Source organism: Protopterus annectens, chromosome 8.part0, assembly GCF_019279795.1.
Source record: "Protopterus annectens isolate FY-2018-M chromosome 8.part0, PAN1.0, whole genome shotgun sequence".
NCBI classification, from domain to species: domain Eukaryota; kingdom Metazoa; phylum Chordata; order Ceratodontiformes; family Protopteridae; genus Protopterus; species Protopterus annectens.
The window spans coordinates 1287123930-1287150653 of NC_056741.1; the positions used below are offsets into that span (position 1 = coordinate 1287123930).

Sequence of the window (26724 nt, forward strand, 5' to 3'; positions counted from 1 at the left end):
CTGTATATTGCATTAGGATACCCTCAGTTTGCTCACCCCAACCATCATGTAGTCTTTTGCAAAATCATGTCATGGCATAGCATAAACGTCCACGTCACTCTAATGTGTAGTAGTGACACTTCTATGGATTTTGTAAAAGCTGACTACTTCAATTAAAGTGAGGCCTTTACTAACTCATATTGGGAGATACCCTAAATAACCCTGATGTGACAATAGCTTCAAACTATTTTACAACATTTTTGCTGAATGCTTCACTAACCATTTACCTGTAAGATTAAACATGGTGGAAGAGTCTAAAGTAAATTTCAGTTCTGGAAATGTAAAATAAACAAACTAAACAATAAAAAGAAAAAGTTATTCTCAATCTGTTGAAGAATCATTTTGACTTCAAACAAAACTAGGTTCAAATGAGCAGAAAAATAACCATAGTGCTGTTTGCAGTTATATAAGAAACATTAATTTTTTTCCCTGAGGCTGTAATGACTTTGAGGTCAATGGTAAAAATGTGCACCAAACTGCAAAATTCCTCCAATGTCCTTGTGAGTAGATTTAGCATTAATTTCTTAAACCTAATGTATATAGCTACTACATCACTGTACTCTGTGAGAAGTGCATGGAACATAACACAGAATCAGATAGAGATAGGAGTCTATGGTCAAAAATTCCCACTCCTTGGGCTCAGACAATATTCTTACTTGTTTCCTCACTGTCATCAAGCAACACCTCTTCTTCGCATCTGTACACCTTATTTAATGAATGCTTTCTGATTAGCTTTGACGTCAGCATGAGTCAACATACCATAGTCATCCCTTTCCATAAAGGTAGCTCTACAGCCAGTCCAGCAAGCTGCCAGCTGATCTGTCTTACCAGTATCATCTACTACATTATGGAAGGGATATGGATAAAATTTTATTTGCTTAGAAGGATATAGGCAATTTAGTACTCCTGGAGAAAACCAGGACCCCAACAACACTAGTCACTGTAACCAACCAACATGTTATTCAACACAATAAAGTTAAGTGCTTTTGTCTTTCAATATTCAGACTTCTTCAGAACTAATATAATACCACAATACCAGCCTTTAAATACTAATATAAATATCATATGATCAAGTTAAATAATTTATATAGTCATAAAAATGCACTAAGGGCAAAACATACACCTTAAGTTAAATCCTAATTACCAAAATATCAAAAACTCATCAACACTCATTAATAAATAATAAAAGCACACTTAAAATAACATGCTTAAACATTTATAGTATTTATTTTACTTTGAATTTGTTAACTGGTAGACACATTTATAGTTTTCAGCTGTCAGTTGTAAAACACTGTGAACTGGTTCATGGATTCATAGATATGTACTAGGCTAATGAACACTGGAGCCTTTATAAGCCTAGCTGTGCATCCCAGATGCCTCCCACAAATTTCTTCAGCATTAGAGGTTATTTTATGAGGTATATGTAAGCTAGGGTATAATTTATAGATTGCCTCTGTCCATTAGAGGCATAGGTGTTAGACCTGCATGAATTTCCAGTTTCTCATCCACTGGTCCATCAACATCATTCAAGATAGGTCTCTATATTCTATCTTCATTTCTCAGTTACTACCCCTACCAGGACTAGGTACCTTTTCCAAGATAAAAAAAGTATTTTAACGTTATTACATACTTATTCATGTCTGCTTATAGTTTTGTACACATCCTTTATTTTAAAACTGTAATTGTATTCATAAATTCATCTATTATATTCTCTCTCTTTTCCTACATAAAAGTCATCACAGGAGAGATGTTTAGAAACATACACAACCTACCTCATATTAACGTTTTATTTTCCCTTACATGCTAACCCTCTGAGGTAACCTGGAACAGTATTAAGCACATGCACAGGACTTAAACATTCTTCATATAGACCCATCATTTTCCTCATAATCTTTCAAATTGTAACCGTTCTAAATGTAAAATATGCATTTTAGCCACAAATTTCTCCTACAGGACAACCCAACCCCCTATAGTGACATCCCAAGTTCTATTAGTTGCTCTTTGTATGCTTACAAATATATTGCAAAAAGGAATAACTATTGAAATTGAATGATTACATTTTTCATCCTTTCTTCTACTAATTACATTTGTACCCTCATTTTCGTTTCTATTTAATGTGTGTGTGTGTGTGTGTGTGTGTGTGTGTGTGTGTGTGTGTGTGTGTGTGTGTGTGTGCGTTTTCAGAACACAAATCTACAGGTCTTTTAGAATTCACTTGCACTTCCTCTGCTAATTCTTTAATCAGAGGATATCCTCTTCCACAAATGCCAATTCTTTTTCAAAATACAATTGTAATACTAGGGGGTATATTTTTCAAGGATGTGTGAAGAATTTACCTAGAACGATGAGTGCTGTGGCATAATCTAGTTTGGGAAAAAGAGTATTTTCACTACATCTTTTCAAGAATCTAAAAAAGTAAAAAAGTAAGTAAAGTTTCGGTTTAGATGAATTGTTAATTATCCATATGCTTGAAATGAGAGTAGTTATTCCAGTCATGTAATAACTATAAATATATATATATATATATATATATATATATATATATATATATATATATATATGGGTTCCCTACGTTAGACTAAAAGCTCGGAAGATCGATAATCACATCACCAATGCCAGAGGACCGACGGAGCAGATAACTGACAACTCGTAATCGCAACAACGAAAACACCGACATGAGAAACGTGTGAGCGTGACTCGGTAAGTGTATGATAGTGAGGGATTTAGGGTTAGGGTGCATGTAAGGTGTGTGTGCGATAGTGAGGGATTTAGGGTTAGGGTTCGTGTAAGGTAAGAGTGCAATAGTGAAGGATTTAGGGTTAGGGTGTGGGTAAGGTGTGTGTGCGATAGTGAGGGACTTAGGGTTAGGGTGCGGGCAAGGTGCGATAGTGACGGACCTTAGGGTTAGGGTTTGGGTTAAGGTTAGTGCATAGATAGTTGTGTGTAAGGTGTAGTGTAGGTTTTTAGGTTGTTGGTGTGCTTGTGTTGTGTGTGTGTTGTGCGGAACAGTGAACTTTTTGTTTTGTTAACTGTTGGGATTGTAGTTTGTCGGGCATGTGAACTTTCATGTTTTTGCAGTGTCGGTGTTGTGGGTGTCGGTGTTGTGTACTGTCGGTTTACTGTAGTAGACCCATATATATATCAGGTATTTGCTAGTCTCTGAGGAGTACCAAATAATATATGAGTTTTTATTGAGGTTTTCCTGTAGTTGCTGGGAGTGGAACCACTGTCAGAGCTGTAGCATTCTGTAGCACGTACTATTGTAGTTGTTCCTCTAGAGCTATGCTATTACTCCTATAAGATAAACAGAGTGAGCAAAGTCCAGAAATGCTGTTCACGTTGTTTATTTATTCACTGATTTATTTAATGAGTTCTCTCTATTTTAATAAAGTTTTAGTCTTGCAGTTGGCGCATCTGTTGGCATTTTTCCAGGATTATTTTTTGTTTATTTGTTTGTTTTACTCTGGTTAGTGTATTTGTGGTTCACTTATTTATTTGATAGCCACATGAGTGGGCTGGTAGAAGGACTCTTTTCAGTCATGATCTGAGACACTAGGCAGTATATGTAGATTAAAGCTTAATACAGAAATTTTGTAAGTTTAAAATTTACAGAAAATGTAAATTAACAAAGTTGACAGAATTATTTTTTGTATGAAAGTGATCAGGTTAGGCTAAACAGAAATGGAATAATTTTTGTCCTTGACTGTGGTAACATTGCAAGGATCATTTATTAACTTTAGCAATATTAATTTTAAGGAAATATTTCATAATAATTTTTGGGAACAATCACATATTTGACATTATTAACCTGGTACAGAAGTTCCAGTTGATAAGTTTTTAAAATAAGTTTTCATCCTAATTGCATGAATATAGTATGAATCGTATTTTAAAACTGAAGGATTTGAATGAGTGCTGCAAAGATGAATAATGATATACACGGAAACATTCTTTATGAGAAATGATGACTAATTTCATGAGAAAGAGGAATTTTCTGTACAAACTATGAGAGCAAAAATGAATATTACAACCTAAACAAGCAATAGTATCACAGATACAGATAAACAGTTGTGCACTGGCAAACAGTGTAAACAATGAGGAATTTAACAACACAGACTAAAGTTATGCATAATTTCATAGAGAGTAGAGTTATCACATGCATTTTAGGTAATTCTTAGCAGGACAGTAAAAACAGTAATATGGAGGCTGGGTCTTCAAGGAAAAGTGACAGTATATAGTGAGAGAGATTAGAAGGCTAGAGAGAAGAGTTAGGATATTACCTGTTATCAGTGAAGCAGTAACAGACAAGCTTATCTTTATTGTGTGCAAGTAACTTAGTTATAAATAATGCTTAGCTTCCTTCATTCTAAACTTCACAAGCTGGAACAATTTTTTTGGCACTTTTTTCACCTAGTGTAATTGTAAACTGTGTCATTTGAAAGGTTAGAGGGTCCTTGGCATAAGAGTGGAGGTTGTTGGGAGTTGTTGTAGTTAGGCTGTGAGTAAGACAGGACAGTAGTTGCTACTGAGAAGTTTGAAGATAAGAGATGATAGGGGAAGTAAAGCATGGAGGGAGGGGTGGATCAAGTAGCTAAGTGGCTTTCTCCATGCTCTGCAGTGGTAGTTGTGGGGTGAGGTCTGTAAATATACAAATTTTGTTAACTGTGGTTTACGTGAGTAAGTGACTGTAGGTAGCTCATATTCTAGTTTGGGGATTAGATTATTTATGCCAAGTGCTTTCCTAGACATTGATGTTAGATGATTCAAAAATGGTGTAGCAGGCTTTCATTTGTGTGGAGAACTTCTCCACCGAGAGGTCTATATGTGTTTGTTAAATAAGACAGAGGAATGCATCCATAGTTATTAATGCTTAATGTTTGTGCACTTTATTTATTCTATTTTTATTACAATAAGTAATGCTAATGGAGTCAGATGGATTAATTTTTTGTTGGTTCCCAAGAGGACGTAGGATGATTTCAGGGAGTTAATTGAGGGCTTGTTGGTTTCAAACCATTTCTATATAGACAGGGAATCTTTTTGTAATGGTTTTTAATCCAATTCAAGTATGGGCCAGATCTTAGTATAATTTACTATAAGTATTTCATCAGCATATAAAGTTACAGGGGTCTATATCAGAAAACTGAACATCCACAACCGTGAACACCTAATGAGCGACACATATCATAGCCGGCTTTAGGCACCAGTGAACCCTGCGGTCGCTGGGGGCCCCCTGTTTCTGGGGGGCCCCCAACCACAGCAAGTTATCTTACCTTAATATTTTGTAACATGTCTGTCAAACCAACAAAAGCTAGAACATCAATCTTGTATACTTAATAAACCAGGTGAGTAATAATGCTTACTTATATCTCCTTTAAAATTCAAAAATATCTTTGCTTATAGTAAGTTTTATCAAGAAGGGCTTTAACAATTGCATTAAATATTTTACCACTAACATAGTGCCCCTGGCTTAGTTAAACCCTGCTGGTGGAAATTCTCTACACTAAAACTAACAACATAGCCCACTTTACGTACCTGTAATACACGTGGCTGCAAGGGGGCCCCTTTAATCATTTTTCACTGTGTGAGGGCCCCACAAACGCTGCTGCTGGTTGGGGAAAATGAGGAGAAAAATGTATTAATTTCATGATTATTCTGTTTAAACTGAACAGGGCTGTGTTATGACACTGTTAGGATAAAGCTGATAATGAACATGAACAGGGTAAGCACTAAAGAGATCAGCAGCCCAGTGTGACCAGTGTCTGTGCGTGCCTTGGATTTTAAGAAGAGCTAATACTTCTCATCTTCAGGGATGGTTTTCTCTTTTAGAGAGTTTTATAAATACTTGCAGAATACCAGCTACTGTAACTCTCAACTTCTTCACTGAAGAATTCAGTGCAATACCAATAATAGCAGAATAAAGGCTCAACATCAGGAACACATTTTAAACATTACTCTGATTCAATGAAAAAGATAATAGAATAACACCTTTTGTATCAGCATGGGTTTTTTTTTTGGACATTAAGTATAAAACTCTAATGTCTGGATTTATTAACTGTCTGTAATCCCGAATGATTTGCAAGCATTCAAACTTGTTACAAAGGACAACAAAAGTATGTGCAAAATCAGGGAGGGTCTGTGAAATCAGGAACAGTGACAGGTTTGCATTACTCCTCACTGAGGTAAATAAAAGTGACCCATCCCTGCTGCTGTTTGACGACTGCTTAACAGCAGTCACTGATCTGGTGTGCTGGTACCAGTGTTGCACAATGTATTGCTGAAATAATATATAACGTATGTGTGTTTGTGAAAATGTTAGTGAGTTTTATATGCGCACACATAATAATGCCAGGACACATACATTATTCTTCTAAGTGTCAGTAAAAACTGTAGATAACAAGAAATTATATTTCAAAAGTAAGTCATAAAATGTATCCCAGAACATTCAGACACTTAGATTTTCTAAGACTCTGGGGGATCCCTAATCCCTAGACTGTATAAATTAATACAGAGGGCTCTCTTAATCATTCTTGACTGTGTGGGGACCCCACAAACACTGTTGTTTGAGGAAAAATGAAGTGAAAAAATATATATATTTCTTCTGATTATGCTCTTTAACCTGGACAGGGCTGTGATATGACCCTATTAGGATAAAGCTGATAATGGCCTCTGCTCTCAACTGCACCCATTTTAAAACCAGCCCCGTTTGGCTGTGTGTGTACAGAAAGCTTCTGTAGGTTATATGGGGAGGGGGGGGCGGTGGAATTGTGGTGTTATTCCTCACAGTCAAATCTCAGATGTGCACATGAGGTCATTAAAACTTGTGTTTGGGCTGAGGACAGTGTGGTAATTGTTTCTTTTACTTTTCTCACATACCTCAGAGGTGTACAAAGAAGATTACTACAGCTTGTGTAGGAACAACAAAGTAGAATACGTTACTGTAATCATTATTTTTTCACTCTCACAATCACACTTGGGCACATATACAGTGGCTGCCTTTGACAGTTTTGGTTGAAGAGTGTGGAGACCTACTATGTATATGTATATCAGCAGTTCCTTGAAATACACAACTGTGGCAATTTGAACCTCTGCCTTCATCCCAGCCTAACACCAGATGGATGCATAAGCAGTCTTTTGGAGAGATTGGGAGGCAGGCAGTTCCCAGATAGTACCTGTGTATCCAGACAACAAAGGGTTGTTAGTTTATTGTGAGCTACTGTTTTGTCATCATTGCCTTGGGTACAACTTATGTCTTCCTTGAAAGAAAAAAAAAACATAAAACTGAAATTATTTTCTTATTTCCTAAATGGTTATTATGGTACTGTCTTTTCTCAGGAAATGTATGTTGAAAGGTTGCAATGAAAACTAAAGCTGAACAGCAACACAATTTCTTTATTTTATCATAATTTGTGTTCAAGCCATTATTGGATGAAAATGTGAGTAAAAAGAAAAAAACTTTAAAATGCACTTCAGAGCATGTAGAAAGTTATAGCTTCTTGAAAATGTTGAAATGTAAGGCAAAATGGGAGAAAAGGAAGAAAAAAAGTAATGTGCATGGTATGGGAAGCCCAAGATGGGGAGGGGGGGGGGGATGGGGAAAACTGGAGGCTATTGTGTGTATGGGGGAGGTCTGAAACAGTAGGCCTAGAGCACCATTTCACCTAAGTCCAGACCTGTACATAGAGTTGCTGCAATATATCATTGCTGCAGCTAAATGCCAGTAACTGTAAATGTCCCTTTTTGTGAGATGGGCCAACACAGTGTCGTACACAAGTCTTGTAATGTAAGAATATTTTAGCTGAATGTCAGTCAGCGCATACTACTCCTAAAGGTTGCACGAACTAAAAGGTTGCTTAGGAAGGGTGGCAGTGACAGGGTGACACATAGACTGGGAAGTGCCTAGGGGGCCCCCAGCTTGACATCTGCTGGGGGCAACCAAAATGCTAACACCGGCCCTGCACATATACACCAAACTACGAAAAAAGTGAAGGACCTAAATGTCGAAAAACAGAACACTGAATGTACTTTAACCTACAACAGCGCCACACAGGTAAGTAAAACACACACTTCATTAATCACACTTTTGTAGGGGCCAAGCTCCCCTGCACCCCCCCCCCGTTGGGGCTGTGCTCCCCACCCCCCCTACTTATATATACCAACTCCAAGATTGCGCTACAGTGGGGAACCTCTTACCCACGATCACCCTGCTGGCCATGGGAATCAGTTTGGTGTTCCGGTTTTTGACATTTATGGCCTTCGCGCTTTTCATAGTTTGGCGTATATGTGTCGCTCATTAGGTGTTCGTGGTTGTGGATGGTTGAGCATCTAATATAGACCCAAGTTACAGCTGGATGTGAAGACATGATGTCATTAATGTTGTTGTTGTGTCTTTCAGCTTTTCCCGGTTAGGGGTCGCCACAGTGGAACTCTGGTCCGCTAATGATTGGCAGTAGATTTTTACATGCCAAGTTGCCAGCTCTGACGCACAACCTTCAACGAAGGTACTCCCATTCACGCATATCTCCACACAGAAGACGCTCTAGCTGAGAATCAAACAGGACAACATCATACTGTGAGGGGACAGCGCTACTGCAGCACCACTACCGCAGTCCACATAAAAAGGGAAAATAGTATTCAATACAATACGAGTAAGTGGGGGACACTGGTTTTCAAGGTTCCTAAGTTTGTCAGGTTTCCAAGACTGAACTGTGAACTTCTGGCAGTAAGGTAGTTTTGTGCCCAGCTTAATGGGTTTGGCTCAAATCCAAAGGAATTGAGTTTGAGAATGAGTAGAATGGTGGTTCAATTTGTCAAAAACTCTTTTGAGATCCTCAAACAGTCCATCTGATATTTTGCCCTTTTCTGTACCTGAAAATATGTTGTTAGTAGTGGAATAAATGACTGTCAGGATATTACATACTTAGAGTGGAAGCCATGTTACAAATCAGGCAGGAAACCATATTTGTTATTATGTTCCATTATTTGGTTGTATATTATTTTTTTCAAGATTTCAATAACTGAGCAAAGACTTCAAATTGGATGGCAGACCTGTGGGATAGAATGGGCATTAACCATAGGATATGGGATTATAACTGAGTGTTTAATTGAGGGGACATGATAGTTGTTTTAGAGAGAACTAAATATATGGGCAAGAGGCTTGGATATAATTGGAGTAGCCATCAGAAAGGAGGAGGAGTGTAAGTCATATGAGTTCTGTTTTTTTTTTTGGGGGGGGGGGGTTAGCTTCTTTAGGTGTCTACAGTCTGTTTTGGAGAAAACAGATTGGTAGTGAAAGTTAGGAACTGAATCAAGGGGAAGCTTCATATTCCAGGTGTGAGTGGGGACTGAAACAAGTTGTTAAGAATTTTCATTGATTTGGGTTGTCAGATTAGTGATAAAATGGAGACTGAAATTATTTGGATGTATATGACAATTATTGTATAGACGGTTAATCTGACTAATCTGACTAAGGATGTTGAAATTTGTAGTCTTGTTCAGGATTCTCCAAGAGAGTTTTGTTTGGGAATTCATTGAGGCTTCCTTATTGAGAAGATAAGTGGTTTGGCTGCTTTAGTTAAGGCACCATTGAAGTTTGCTTACTGAGAAAGTAAGTGCTTTGGCTGCTTTGGTGGGTAACCATCATTTGATGATGGGATTAGAAGATGCTGTGCGCAATCTGGATGTTTGTAGAGTACCAGCTGTGGTGTGCTTTCATCCCTGTTCTCAGCTTTGGTAGATGTAACCTGTAGCAATACAGAGGATGTATGATTTTTATAAACAAGAGGGATGTCATACTGTGAGTCAGGGTGTATCTGAACTGGATGGGAGCTAAATGTTTCTGTAAATCAAATTTTGAGCTTTTGCTTATAGAAAGGAGTTTGGATTTGCGATGTTATTAGTATAAGTCAGATGTTTAGAAATATGTGAGGCAACTTTGTTAGGAATTTTGGATGATGTGAATTGCTGTCTTGGTATGGTGTTGATGGGAACTGTATGAATAGTTTGTATTGCTAAGTTTGCAGTAATACCAACAGTTCAAAGGTATTATTAATAGCTTGTGTTCAGTGGGACTGAAGGATAGGACCAAAACAGATGGGATTTTATTAGGTAAGACTAAAACAGATGTGCAGCAGTTAAGAATGGTAGTAATAATTATGTCCATAATTGTGCTTTGTTATTATTTACCTGTTAATCTAAGATTGTGGTTGGTATTTTCATAAACAGCTACATGCATATGAGTAAAGGATAACTAAATGTGTGGTAAATAATATAAGAGTATTATATATTTTGATTTCAGCTTGGAATTTTCGATTTTATTATCAAGACTTAAATATATTACAGTTTACTGTGTGGCACTAGAACAGGACAAAGCTTTTGTCACTGTTAGGTGGGGAAGTTCATGTAAGGGCAAATATATTACTTTGGTTTCTTAGGTTTTGGATGTGTCAGAAGGCTATAACACAATACCTGTTTTGTTCTATGTAGGTAATACTTTTGGAGCTGATATTTTAAGAATAGGGGTATAGTTTCAGTGATGGACTCCTAACACAAGTATTTTTGTTCAGTTTATATATAGTAAGGATAAATAATTGCCCTTATATAGGGACAGGTAGCAGAAGTATGGAAACAGACCTGGTTATAGCCTTCATGATCCTGTTGTTGTGTATTTCTAGTTATCCCATATGTAACAAAACAATGATGCCCATTAAGTTGAAGCACTGCAATGGACTTTAACATGGGTTCTGCAGGGGGACAAAACTTGTCCTCCATGCAAAATCCCATACAGAAATACCAAAACATCCTTTCATATGTGCTTTCATATGTGCTCTAAGGGAAGGGGATTCCTATCCCCCATGTAGAACCCATTTAAACATTTAAACAAACAAAAAAAAATCAACTATTTCTGCTCCTCCATTTGCAGGTCAACCAAATAAAAAATTGACCAAACTGACAGCATTCACTATCTCTTACTTAAAACAACTTTCTAGCAAACAAAAATCTATTCCCACAAGTCATTACGCAATGCAGTGGCATACCTCTGAACATTTTAGCACAATAATTCTGTATGAAACATAAAATAATGAGGGACCAAGGCATACAACTAGGGACATATTTTGATTATTGTTCTTATAAACTTAGAAAGAGTTGTTAGAGTTACAATTTTTGCATCACAATACATTTCCTGAATGATATGAAGTCTGAAACTCAAATGCCTGTTATTATCAGTGATTTGCCAGAAAACCACGTTTATGAGAATTTAGATGAAAATATGAGGCAGAAATCTGAACTTCTGAAAAATTATGGACAGTTGAGAGGTATTTACAGAAAACAGCATTACCCATTGATAACTATGGAAATAAAAGTGCTAATTAGACAAAGACGTAAAGCATAGAAATTTTGGAAAAGTAATGTTTTAAAAAGTAACCTGAACCAAGCCTTCCCGACCATTAGAAAACAATGTAAAATTGCAATGGAGTCTGGAATAGCCTCATATATGTGACAAAATGACATTCCATGACTGCATATCAAGGTGAATTGTGAAAAACTGCTAAAAAGCATATCACTAATTAAAAAAAAAAAAGCTTCACAGCCCTTAAGACCTTATTGCCACAGTATAAATTAAAGGAAAATTATACCCTCTCTTACAGTTTAACTCAATCATTGGGATGCTTTTCTTGCTACAATATGGTTCCAGTATTGGGTAGGTACCAGAAACCTACTTTTACTTTATAAAGCTTTCATTTCCTTGCCTTGGAATCAAAGGAAAGGAAAGTGCACCTACATTTCTTTAAAATTAACTTCTGACATACTTTGCATATGAATTTGTCTCCGACTGCATTATGCACCACAGACACAGAGAAATCTGTAGTTCACTCTGTGAGGTACTGCTGTCAGTCCTAGGCAGGAAATTAATCCTGCTGCTATAAAAAAGACAGAAAGCTGAGAGATTGTTTTCCATTAGTCTTTATTTCGGAGAGGAGGAGAACTTAAAAGTGATTCACAGCTACTTCCTATGCAACCATGCTTTTCATAGCAAAACAAAACAATTAGATCAGTTAGGGATTTAAAGGCAGTTGTCACCTCTTCTAACAAATTATATAAGCAGCATCAGAGTATTGAAATGCTAAGCTTTAAATACTTGTTATTTATACTTATTTATATATTAAGATGACTTAAATGTAGTAACAAAGATTTCTGTAACACAGAGAAAAGTTAGAAAATATTTTTTTCCTGTAAAGTACAAATGCATTCACCATTTTCACCCCCCCACACACAGACAGGACAGAACTGCCCAAATCAGGAATGTTCTGCAGAAGGAAAGACAGGCAACAACCTTATTAACTAGGTGCACTGATACTCATAGCCGGCCTTAGGCATAGGCCAACTAGACGGCCGCCTACAGTGCCGCTGTAGCAGGGATGCTTTTCCAGTAAACTGGATGGTGTAAATAGACCATGATGGGGTCACCAGGTGGTATGTGGGAGGCGCTGTGGAACCCTTTTGCCTAGGGCACCACTTGGCCTAAGGCCGACTCTGCTGATACTGTTTATAAAAAGGTCTTTTATGTTTTTTTTGTGACATCCTTCCAAAAATGGATGCATATCTAGTATACAGATCAATGGTAAGAGGCACCCACTAACTTTGAATCATTCCTTATACATTGCATTCTATTCCCCTTAACAGTAGCAACTATCAGCTGTACATGATGCAGTAAGGATCATTTACTGCAGTGAGAGTTTTCATACCTCAGAATGAGAGTGTGGGAGTAGGTCTGTCAATTCCTTTAGAACTACAAAAGAATCCCGTTACACAGCTCACCAGCTTAGATGTAAACCCATATGTCACAAGATGGGTTTCAAACTGGCTCAAGGACAGAACACACAGGGCTAGAGTTGCTGGTGCCATGTCAGACTCTAAGCCGGTCACGAGCGGTGTCCCACAGGGCTCAGTCCTGGGCCCCCTCTTGTTCGGCATTTATTTTTCTGAAGTGCAGGCAAACATAGGGGGATTGTGGCTGACAAAATTTGCAGATGACTGCAAACTGGGCACCATAATTGACACTCCATCAGACACAGACATCCTCCAGAGAGGTCTCATAGAAATGGATAACTGGTGCCAGAGCCATGGCCTTAAGCTAGATGCCAAAAAATGTATAGTCATACCCTTTGGGAAAAAAAAGGTAACCCCTAATTACCACATAGGTGGTAATCCATTAAACACGGAAGGAGTTATCAGGGACCTGGGGACCCAAGTTGACAGTAACCTCTCTTTTGACACTCACATTGCCAAAGTGATTAGGAAGACCTTCTACATTGCCCACCTGATCATGAAGGGATTCACATCCAGATCAGCAGAGGTCATTGTACCCCTGTACTCTTCACTTATCAGACCAATGATTGAGTACAACGCCCCATTCGGAATGTACCTTACCCGACACCTGCAACAGTTGGAAAGACCCCAAAAGTTCCTCACCAAAAGGATAAAGGGGCTCAAACATATGTCATACGATGCCCGACTGAAGAAACTCCAGCTCTATTCAGTCGCATACCGTCTGCTCAGAGGTGATCTGTGCCTGACATACAAGGCCATGTCCAACCCGGAATTAATGGACATGCTCCACCTCAAAAAATCCAAATCCACCAGAGCCACGAGAGCAAGAGACTTAAACCTCAACACGGATATAAATAGGACATGCTGGAGGGACAGATTCATCACCCAGAGACTCCTTACACTATGGAACAGAATCCCAGTCCATGTGAGGCAGAGCCCCTCACTGACTCTGTTCAAGAGAAATCTTGACGAGTGGATGGGAGATCGTAGGTTTACCCCGGGAATCATCTCTGTGTCACTGCTGGACAGAGGCACAGCAAACTAATGGGTATAGTATTCTCATCCTAAGGGGTGGTGAAAGCCACACACACTCTGGCTAGGCTTATAAATGCCCTAGGGCAGATAGCCTAGTATGAACCTATGAACCTATGAACCTATAAGTCTGTTATTTAACTACTTTGTTTTGGTATAAATAGCTAACAGCTATTTATAACAAAACAAGTTCTGACAGACAAATAAATGAGGCTCACTCAAGGAAATATAGAAGCAGTTCTGTTACAGATATGTTAGACGACAGTTCTTCACAGTCCTGTGATTCTATATTAATGGTATGAGAAAACAACATCACTTCCTTATGTCTAGCATGACTCATATAAACAGGACTTGAAATATATTCTGAGAAGAAGGAATGAAAGCAAGAAAACAATATCACATTGCCATGGCAGGCCACATCAACTGCCATTTGTGGGAAACACATTACAATTGTAAAAGAAGCATCTGGAGTGATTTTGAGCCATTAAAAAGCTCAATAAAACAAAGATACAATAAAAAACATGTTTTTTGAGTTCTAAGATAGAGTTTTCCTTTAACTACTTACTTGCTTCATTAAATGACCTAACTATGCGGGAATGAGTATTTCAGAATTCCTCATTTCCAAACAAAAATAACATTCCGCTTACTACTAACATACTTCATGAAGTTTATTCAGCTTTCTGATTTAAAGAAATTACTTCTAAGTCAATGAGAGAAAAAATGTGTCGAAACAGCTAACAAAACAACAGGAAAAAATGTACAGCATAATGTATGCCACGTTCCTCCGTTTAGGAACAGTATTTATTCATAAAACTCTAACATCTGTCTAGAACCTATCCTTCACCACAGACATTGTTTCTGACCTCGTCAGACATACAATACTTATTCTACTTCCCAAGCAATCAAACTTAGACTCGTCCCTAACTTTACAAGTTTACAACAAATCTATGTCTTGTAATAAAATTCTTCAAAAATTAGTATGCAAAGAAGTCTTTGACCACATTAATATCATCCATTTCTAATAGAGGCAGAATATAGCCATGAGTAAGAATTATTTATATGTGCACACCGAAATGACACCAACCTGGCTAACAACAGGAAAAACAATGATCCTACTTAAGAATGAACCTGCAAGTGAGCCTAAAAAATTATAGACCAATAACTTGCCTACTGACGACATATAAATTATACACTGGAATTGGTGTCAACCGAGTTTATAGTCATTTAGAAGATAACTCAATTATGGCAACAGAACAAAAGGGCAATAAAAGAAAATCATCCAGAACAAAGGATTATTTGCTCTTAAATAAAGTCATAGTGGAGAACTGTAAAAAGGAGAAGAACTTAAGTATGGCCTGGATTGACTACAAAAAAGCATTTGACAGTATCCCACATTCACGGATAAAGGAGTATGTAAAAATGTATAAGATACACCCTACACTGATCAATTACATTACAGTGACCATGAAACAGTGGCAGACCACTTTGCAATTAAACCATGATAAAGGACAACTTATTATTCCAGGGATAAAAATCCAAAGGGGGATATTCCAGGGTGACTCTTTGTCACAGCTGCTATTCTGCCTTGCCCTTAATCAATTAAGCTGTCTGCTTAACAGCTTAGGTCATGGCTATAATTTGGCTCCTAGAAAACAACAAAGTGCAAAAACCTGTCATTTTCTCTTTGTCGACGATTTGAAACTGTATAGCTCATCAGATGAGGACTTGAAAGCACAACTGCAAGTTGTGAAAACTTTTTCAGATGATATAAAAATGTCATTTGGTCTTGATAAATGTGCAAAAGCAACCTTTAAAGCAGGAAAACTGCAGCACCAAGAAAACATCAGTCTGGGACAATGATATAAAAGAACTTGAGCAAGAGGGAGTGTATAAATATTTCGGAAGTGGTGAAGGATTAACAATAAAACATGCACACATGCAAATAAAACTTAGTAAGGAGTACTTCAGAAGACTTAAATTAATCCTGAAAACAGCATTGACATCTAGGAACAAAATCCAAGTTATAAACCAATTTGCACTTCCTGTCTTAACTTACAGTTTTAGAGTAATTGGTCCCAAAACGTGCTGGATAGAATAGATAGGAAAACAAAAAGATGCTTCATGCTCACCAAATGATTTATAAAAATCAGTGCATACCAAGATTATATATTCCCTGTTCCGAAGGAGGGATGGGCCTCCTTGAAATTGATTACATGCATAGATCTGCAATCATTGGACTGCACACATATCTGGTGACCTTACGAGACCCAAATGTAGTGAATGTTTTGAAACATGAGGAGAATAAATCTAAGATGATTTCCCTGCTTAGGCTAGCAGAATCAGCGTCAAGCAGGAATGGAAATCAAACCAGAAATAGATAAAAATAAGACAGCAACTGAAAGTGCCAAAAAACACAAAGACTGAATATAAGGTGAAGGACCAGATGAGAAGGCAAGAAATGTGGAAAAAGCATAAATATAGTTGCAAGTGGAGAAAATATCTGGAAGGACCACATGTTGATTAGGAATGAACACAGGAATGGTTAAGGAGAGGCAAATTTAAACCAAGAGGTGAAAGGTTGATATTGGCAGCCCAAGACAGTGGGCTACGTACACATTGGTTTACAAAGTCTATTGAACATGTGGGAGAAAGATAAATGTAGGTTTTGTAAAACAGAATTGGAAACAGTTGCACACCTCATTGCTGATTGTGACATACTAATAGCAAAAAGATTGCATACTGAAAGGCATAATAATGTGGTGAGACTGTTGCACTGGGGATTATGCAAACATTATGGTATTGAAGTGGCTGAAAACAACTGGAAATATGAGCCACAAAACATCATAGAAAATGATGAAGTCTACATCACATGGGATCACCCATTACCAACAGTTAAAAAGATAGATGTGAGAAAACCTGATATAGTGGTCCAGGAAAAGAAATAAAACATAGGATTGATCAATGAAACCGCCACACCCAGTAACTACAGTGTCCTGCGTACAGAGAGACACAAAGTCATAAAATGTCAGGATTTGCAAGCAGAAATGAGAGCAATGTGGAAGAAAGATACCCATATAGTTCCAATAGTAGTAGGACCAACGGGTCTTATAAAAAAAGAAGCAATAGGTCTTATAAAAAAAGAGTCTACAATCCTATTTAAATACGCTACAAATACATGTCACTCCATACGAATTGCAGAAGGAGTCATTGCTGGGCACATTGTTGGTGCTGCAAAGAGCACTTTTGGCTGACATCAAAGAGTGAAACAATACTAATTTCATGAACTTTAATCATACTTTGACTTAGGAATGGGGTCCATTCCTGTCATGGTATTAGAAACCCAAAAGATTTGGAGAAATTAAAAAAGGCTGAATATGATTTTTGGGATGGCTTTGGCACCTTAACTACTCTATAAACAGGAAATCACATTATATTTAATAACATGAATGATAGCAAAAATCTTTTTAACAATGACATGGATAACTGAAACCATTGACTACAATCTCTGACTGCCGCAGAAAATAAACTTTGGCCTAAGAACAATTATATGATTAAAAATGACTTCTTTAAAAAAGTATTTCAAGTACCTGTGGAGCCCACTCTTTTAGAAATTGGTACCTTACCCTGTAGAGTCCCACAGAACTTGGTGTTAGATCTCCTTTTATTCTCACTCTTTATCTATGACATGATGCTAGAATTACCTGCATTAAATCTGACTCTCTATGCAGATGGTATTCTGTTATTAAACTCTTAGAAAAAATATTAACATTCTGCAATACAAAAACTACAATTTGACTTCACAAAGTATGCATCTGGACATACAAAATAAACTCCTTGTCAACACTAATAAATCTGGTATAATACGGTAAGGACAACGGGAAGAACCTCGGCATACTTTATGTCTTAGAGGCCTCCATCTGCTAACTCAGCACGACACTTCTGTAGAATTTACAGTCTGCAGATATGTAAATAGTATAATATTCAAACAAGTAAGATAACTGTTTTCTCAGCTACTTATTTTTACCTCAATTTTTATTTATTTATTTATTTTACATTTGGTTGCTGGGAAAGTCCGACTGGACATGGGTCCTTTTCAGTGGAGGCCGGGGGAGAAACACTCCACAAATAACATTTACATACAAATATCACTAGTAACATTTGTATACAATTAGTCTTTATATTGAGTTTACACAGTAGAGTACTTAAATTCCAAGTAGCATTATTTAACATGTGACATAAAATCTTATTATAGTTCCTACAATAATAGTAGTATTTTCAACAGTAGTAGTTGTTACATAGTTAAGAAGAGCAGGGTGAGTTTAGATATGATTATAAGAGATGAGGAGAGAAGAACTGTGGGATGAAGGTGTGATTGTTAAGTTCAGAAAGGAGACAGAGTGAAGAAAAAGGAGTTCTACTATTAACCTGGAGTGTCACAGTAGCAGAACCATGAGTTCAACAAATGTGATTGTGAGGATTTTTTAAATACATGTGTGGAAGCTATAGCTGTGATCAGAGGAGGAAGTTTTTTCCATTGTTTAGCTATTGAGTTAGAGGAGAGTGATGTACTAGCAGCATTACTTTTTTAGTTACTTTGAGGAGAAGTTTGTTAGTGCAGTGGATATTAAATTGTAACTATGAAACATATGGACGGCAAAGGATAGGTACACTGTGCTGCTGCTGTAATTAGCAACAATACCTGAATTCACATATAACAGCCATCAAGGAATGCAGACTCCTTCAACCCTCCATTTTGTTTTTATTACTAGTCCACGTGTCTGATCTGCTTTTGTGCATTTTTAATTTCTCTCACTAAAATAGCATACTTCTATGAATATCTAAAACCATGTATCAGCATTTCAAGCTTTCAACTGTGTAAGCTTCAAAATGAACCCAGTTTGTAATGGTCAAGATTGGAAAAGACTGAAGCATAAATGACTGCAGAAATCCTCATGAAGAATCAGTTTGTTGATCCTGAAAACTTTCCTCAGTAGACATAAAATGACAACATAGGATGACACTTGGTCCCTAAATGTCAGACAACTACTGAGGATAGCACTAAAATCAAGGCTTCAATATTAGATGTGTTAAGTTTTAGCTGATTACTAGACAGCTGTAACCATAAATGGCCCCTTGAATCATTCACCAGAGAAAACACACTCACTATTTGATCTTGAGGAAAACAGAAGGAGAGCTGAGTAGTATCATTATAACAAAAGTATGATAAGCCCCTCCTGTTCTCTGACAAGATCTGTAAATGCATCAACACTGAACTGAACAATGAACACAAGATCAAATCATGTAGCACTCTACAATACTAAGAGTAAAAATCAGAAGTATTTGATCCAGAAAACACCCTCTGAATATTGACCAGAAAGTAAGAGGCAAACAAATTACAGACCTTAAAGGAGAGACCACAGTCCAAATGCCATGATCAACAATATCAAATGCTGCAAACAGATTAAGAAAGACCAATACAAAATAAAATGACAAGAAGATTATTCATAATCCTGATAAGGGTCATCCCAGTACAATGGGGAGATTAAAAGACTGTCTGATATCTGACCACAACATGTGATTAAAGCTGCATCTAAGTCCTTCTTGATTACCTTAACAAGAAATATAAAATTTGAGCTATAGAAGAAATTATCAAAACAATTGGGATCAAAGCATAGCTTTTTCAGGATTAGAGTGGCAATAGCATCCTTCAGTAAAATAAAAAAAATCCCATTCCTTAGAGAGGACACCAGCAAGTGATAAATAACTTGACCCAGCAAATCCAGGCTGACCACAATGTTCCTGGTAGAGGCAGGTATCCAGCCTGCAAGTTGTTATTTGCAAGCTTGAAATCATAGTCACAAACTCATCATATTTAGGAATTCCAAACACCGAACACAAACAAGAAGGCTAAGCCTCACTAGAGACCAAATTAATGTTCATGGAGTTAGATGCAGGAAATACACATCTTATAGTGGTAACATTGTCAGAAAACAAAAAAACAAACAAAAAAAAAAAAACAAAAAAAAAAAAGCTGTCATTTCAGAGCAGTGTACTGAAAAAGGCCTTCGGGTAGTGAGGTGCAAGCTGTGTCAGTGCTGAGATTGCTGAGATCTCTCTGGATAGATACCTTGCCTTCTTACAAGATGTTTCAGACTGGTAGGAGGTATAGCACTTCTCCAGATCAGGTTTGTTGCTCCAAAGACCTCCCAAACCTCCAGTCATGTTTTAGCCCTTGTCCTTCCTGCCAGGAGATCTCAAGTCAAAGCATAGTTTGTTTGTATTAAACAAGACAGGATACATACAAATTGTAGCAAGCCAGATGAAGTGGAAAGAGACTTTTTGTAGTCCTCCTTCAAAACATCTGGATCATCCACAGTACCATCCAAGAGAAGCTGAAGGAGAACATAAGAAAATAAATGCAGGGTAATGAAGTGGACCAGAAAGTAGTCAGACCATGAGACCAGTTTCACCATCAAGTCAGAAGTCTTCACATCCAAAAGGAAACCAAGTCAGTAGTGTGCCATAATTTATGAGTTTCAGAGGTAATAACCAGAACAAATCCAAATCCCTTCATAATCCAGAGGAATTCCTTTGTAAGAGTCATCATCATCCCATATATTAAAATCACCCAGAACCTATAGCATTTGGTGACACAGCACAAATTCAATGAACTAATGTAGGAATATTCTCTCATAACCAGGTGGATGGTATTTAAGAAGACCACTGCTATTTCCTGAAGTAAGGACATGCTCAATTATGTTTTTCTCTCTAGTGGAAATCCGGAACAACTAAACCTTTGACTTACACTAGTAATAACTCCATCCCCAGTCTTGCTCCTTACAGGGCACTGAATAACAAAGATGCTTGGTAGTGCCATGGTGGAGGATGAGGAGCAAAGGATTCATCAAGCCATCCATGTCTCCATAATGCAAACAAAGTCATCTTTGCACACCGAGTCAGGGATAACCCCAGGCTTATTACAGATGGACTTTGCATTACTATACACCATCCTAATGGGCTCATGGGAGAACAGAGCCCATATACCTGCCAAACAGGACAGGCTGGAACTCTAGATATAGCCTGAAGGAAAGATGAATGCACTTTTACAGATTTTTTTTTTCACAAGGAGGGAGGTTAAAAATTTGATTACCCACTAGAGGTAATCAGGTATACAACCATATATGGCCAGCAAGGCCCACTGTCTGCAGAAAATACTAAAAAATCTACAAATCTGAAAATCTAATCGGGGTAAATGGGGAAAAAATAAAAGAATGGAGAACCACAAGGGTGAACCTGTATAGATCTAGAACCAATGTTAAGGGTCAAAATAAAAACAAAATCTGGTAAAGATGTCTGCAAGTTAGGCAGTAAAAGATTGGCAAAACAAGTTAGTTAAAAATAAGAAGTTATGTACTCACCATAATGTTCCATCTGTATTATCCATTTTCATTCTTCCTCAACTGTTAGGTTTGGATCTGACCTACAGATCTGACTGAATCACTTCTTCTACATCATAGGATTCTTGAACTCTTGAGCTCCTCCCTTTACCCATAATGCCCCACCAACCTAACATACCTCAGATCTAGTTTGTTGCCCATATGGTTAACAGAGCAGTGGGAAGTCAGAAAGAAATGGAAGCTGGAGCTCTAACAAGGAACAGAGGTTTCTCCAATACTTGTCCATTCTGCAGAAGTAGAACAAGGAGGGGTAGGTTGGTGGGAAGTTGAGGAAGAATGAAAATGGACAACACAGATGGAATGTTATGGTGAGTACATAATTTTTTAATTTGATGCTGTCATTTTCATTTATTCCTCAACTGTTGGGACACAGACCCCAGCTACCTAAATCCTGGGAGGACTCTAAGGAAGGATATTCTGTAGCACCACCAATCCAAAGGCTGCTCTACCCCTAGAGACTAGATCCAGTTTGTAATGAGCAATAAAGGTATGAGGATTAGCCTGAGTTGCAGCTGCACAAATATCATTCAAGGAACTTCTGGACAAAAAGGCTGATGAGGTTACCATAGACCTGGTGGAGTGGGCACTGGGAGATTTTGGTAAATGTAAGCCCACTTTTTGATAAACAAGGTAATACAATCAGTTAACCATTTAGCCAGAGAAACTTTAGATACTTGTCTGCCTAGTTTGGAATAAAAAAAGGAACAAAGAATTGCTCAGACTTTCTTAGATCCTTAATTCTGTGAAGGTAGAAACGTAGTTATCTGTGCACATCTAAGAAATATAGCATATACTCACCTTTGTTCAAAAAAATTGGAAGGAACACTGGCGGATTAATGACCTGATTAATATTAGACTTGGAAACCACCTTTGATGAAAAGGATGGATTAGTCTGTAGAGAAACCCTATCCTTGTGAAAACTGAGTAAGGAGGTTTAGAGGACAAGGCTTGAAGTTAAGACACTCTTCTGGCAGATGTAATAGCAAGTAAGAAAACAGTTTTCCAGGTCAAAATTTTAGATCAGATTTAGCCAAAGGTACAAAGGAGGATGAGTTAAGGCCTGAAGTATGATGTTTACATCCCAAAGAGGGGATCCTTTAATGGGGTCTAAGTGAAAAAGTTCCTCTTAGAATGGCTTTGCAAAGTTTAGAGGAAGCTAGGGTAGAATTATTTACTCCCAGATGAAAGTTAGAAATGTCTGCTAAATGGACTCTAATACTTGAGAAACTAGCACCTTCATTGAAAATTGTGGCTAAAAAGTGAAGGGCATTTGAAATTGGTGCTGGAAAGGGGTCTAAGTTTTTGCTTAGAGCCCAAATAAACAAATCTTTTCCATTTACTCTTGTACATCTTTCTGGTGGAAGCTTTATGGGAAGATAATAAAGTGTGACTGATGGGGGAGGAGAGCCTGGACTGTCTAGCAATCAACAGAACTGGAGAAACCATGTGGTCAACTTGAGGCCTGTTAAGTCTGGGTGAGTCATGCCTATCTGATGAGACAGGACATCTAGAGTTGGATCCAGAATCCATGGTGGATGTACAAAATGAGGCCAGAGGAAGGGAAACCAAATCTGACGAGGCCAGTAAGAAGCAATGAAGATAAATGCACTCTTCAATCAAGATGCTTTCTGTAGAAATTTGGGAATAAGGAGTAACAGGGGATAAGCATGAAGGAGACTGGGGGCCATGCGTGAAGTAGAGCATCTTTCTATGAGGCAAAGAACTTACTGGATTTGTTGTTGAGGGGAGAGGCAAATAGACTGCTGCATGGTTTGCATCATTGATGGAAGATTCTCTCCACCATGTTGACATTGAGAGGTCACTCATAAGGCATCAAAATGGACCTCCTTAGCCTGCCTGCAATCACATTGTATTTCCCAGGGATGTGCATTGTGATCAGAAAGAGATTGTAAGAGTTCGCCCATTGCCAAACTCTCATAGCTTCTTGACAAAGAGGGTAATATCTGGTTCCACCTTGTTTGTTGATGTACCACACTACTGAAATAGTGTGCATCTGAATAGCATTAGCACTGGTTGAGAGAGTGTCTTGAAAGGCCTGCAGTGTTAGGGAAACTCTCATCTCCAGGACATTGATATGCATCTTGGCTTCTTCTGGGAACCATGTGCCTTGGACTGTCTTTCCCAAGAAATGAACCCCCCTTCCTGAGCTAAGAGGTGTCTGTGGTCACTCTAGCCTTGAGTTGAGGGAGAACAAAAGAATGACTCTTGGGAAGTTGATTGGAGTGGATCCACCACAGAAGGTAATTCTTGCATTCTTGAGTGATTTTCACTGGCATGGATAATAGATGTTGGAAAACAGACCTTTGATTGGCAAGTGCCCATTGAAGGATTCTTGCATTTAATCTGGCAAGTGCTAAAAAGGTGATTGCTGCTGCCATGGAACCCAAGGCTTGAAGCGCCAGTTGTCCCAGAAGGGAAGAATTTTGAATTATCTTCTTGACCTGGAATTGTACGGTATTTATTTGAGACAGAGGAAGAGAATCTGTTTGAGTGACTGTATTCAGATGAGTACAGCTGAATTCCAGACTCTGAGTTGGCATGAGTTGAGATTTGTTGTAATTGATTGATATTCCCAGACAGGTGCACAACTGGAGTAAGTAATCCCTTGTCTGAATCAGTTGATGCCTGGTTGGAGCAGTCAGGAGCCAGTCATCTAGATATGGAAACACTCAGAATCTGAGCAGTCTCAGATGAGCTGCTATGACTGACATGCATTTGGTGAACACCCAGGGGGCTGTGGTGAGACCAAAGGGCAGTTTTCTGAACTGATAATGACTGGCTCCCAGCCAGAAGTATAGGTATCTTCTGGAGTTCCTGTTTATTTTTATGTGATAGCATGCATCTTGAAGATCTGTTGAGCACATCCAGTCGTCATTGTACTGAAATGGCAGAATGGACTGAACTGTGACCATTCAGAAGTTTGTATACTGAACAGACTGATTTAGTCTGCTGAGATCCAAAACTGGTCTCAAGTCCCCTGACTTTTTTGGCACCAAAAAGAATCTTGAGTAAGTTCTGGATCCTGTCTGGTCTGGGGGGATCTTTTGGATGACTCTTTTTTCTAGCAGCTTTTTTATCTCTAGAGAACCTGCTTTCTCTGACTGGGTGGAACACTGGGGATTTTCTTTGGAATTACTGGAGGGGGTTAGGAAAATGATATAATATAACCTCTGGATATTATCTTCTGTATCCGTAAATATTTTGTGATATCTAGCCAGGCTCTCTGGTGCAGGGATAGACAACCCTGACTGCCTCCAGAGATGGACAGTCGGGCCTCCATTCAGGAACACTGACAGGATCTGTCTGAGAGAGACTCTCTAGATTCATGGTTATCCAGACCACCTCTGCCACAGGGACAGTGTCCTCCATTTGAGATCCCCCCATGCCTCTGGGGGAACTTTCTCCATATGATTCCTGAAATGGATCCTGGGATTTTTTTGAACCACATCTTTCTACCACCTCACTGGTTCCTAGAGAAAGAACTTTGAGGTGCAGAAAAATGTATGCCCACAGCAGACAGGGTTTTCCCTTCTTGTTCGCAGCTGAAGAGTGGGTCTTTTACCTTGGGGCCCAAAAGCAAGATTCCATCAAAGGGTGATATGCCAAAAGAATACTTAAATGGTTCCACAAAATCACACAAGCCCATCCAGGCATGTCTCCTAACAGAAATGCCAAAACCCAGTACCCATGAGGTACCATCCACAGCATGTGAGATTAACCTCATGGACAAATTAGATATTGATTGAAGGGTAGCTAGCTGCGAGGAAGTGATATTCCCTTCCTCAGAGGACATGGACCCTGAAAGAGATTTGGTAAGCTCCTTCAGCAAATCTCATTGAAGTCTGTTAAAATGTGACAAATAATTCAGTGACCTTAGTGCGAAGAGTGCAGATGCATAGACACACTTCCCAAACCTGTCCAGCACCCTAGACTTCCTGTTAGGGGGTGAACAGAGGAACTCTGTTCCACCAGTTCCTTTCTCATTGCTGCTGCAACAACCATAGCATCAGCCAGAATTCCTTTACTCCATTGTAGATGGTCTTTTTGAGGTGTAAGGGTTTTATCTGGTCTCTTAGAAATTGGCTCAATGGTGTCCAGTTCCTTCCACACCTGATGAGAGACCATATCTACAAGCTTATCTATGGGGGGGGGTACCCAGTAGGTAGATGGGCTAGACCTGAAAGCTTACAGAAACACTGATTCCTCTTGGGAAGGGTTATCAGGAAACCAACCACCACTTTGTTTAAGAAGTTCCAAGATGTCTCTAAAGGAGGCATCATCAGGTGGTGATCTGGGGACACCTCTCCCTCATCAAAATCAGTGTCCTCAGTGAGAGACTCCTGTGGGGAGTCTAAGTGCCTCCTCTTGCACATTCTCTTATGAAAGACATCCTTAGTGGGATGCTCTGGGGAAATATCAGAAGAAATAACAATATCCTGGTGGGTGGACTGGAGACTAGTTTGGACTTGCTGTCCTGATGGAAGGGATGATCGAGGCTCAGGTTGCAAAACAGAATGAGACAAGGAAGTCTGATCTGGAGACGACAGAGTGGTCTGTTCTGTAGGCATAGAGTAAACTCTCTCAAAAGTGGAGTGCCTAGGGGAAGCAGAAACCGATGGATCTGACAATGGGCCCTCTTGGATCATCAGCTTATGTCAACCTGAAGACACTCCACCTGAGGAGAAATTCAGAACCAAGCTGTCTAATGCTGAGGCTCTGAGGGGAAGAGACAGCTCAGACAGCTTTGGAGTCAACTCCAAAACCCCAGAGCTGGCAAAGATGTTTAGTTCCCGATCTGTTCAGTGCTGGTTAACTTAGAGAAACCATCTGCGATGATGAAGCAATAGTCTTCAGATCAGAAGAAGACAACCCCAAGGGTTCTGGATATGATGGCTCCAAAACTGAACGACAGATCAGAGAAGGAGAAATCAATGATGGTGTGACTCGATGGAGGCTCTCAAGCTCCGATAAGGTTGGAGCCAAAAGACTCCCATTTGAATCGGTGTCCTAAGGAAGTTCCTTATCATCCTATCCACATCTGTCTCGGACAGATGTCAATATGTGTAACATACCTCTCAACCTCTTAGTGCAAGAAATTTGTTCAAAGACCAGCAAAATGGGGGGACAAAGGCTCACAAATAGGGGCATATTTTAAATACTGCTTTCATAAATGTACAGTTGCTAAAATAACAGGGTTTGTTTCAACAGACATTTTTCTGTAGGATTTGAAGTCAGACACTCAAATGTATGTCACTATTTAGTGACTTCACTCCTAGGTTCATCCAAGTGATTTGCCAGAAAACCACAAATTTTACGAGGAACAGACCAAAACTATGAGCCAAAACTCCGG

The 26724-nt window shown here is 38.6% G+C and overlaps 1 protein-coding gene across 1 annotated transcript in view; it reads right to left on the reverse strand.

The window, feature by feature from the left end:
• Positions 1-26724, reverse strand: part of LOC122809365 (toll-like receptor 13) — a 378635-nt gene that overhangs the window by 83722 nt on the left and 268189 nt on the right. The window lies entirely within an intron of this gene.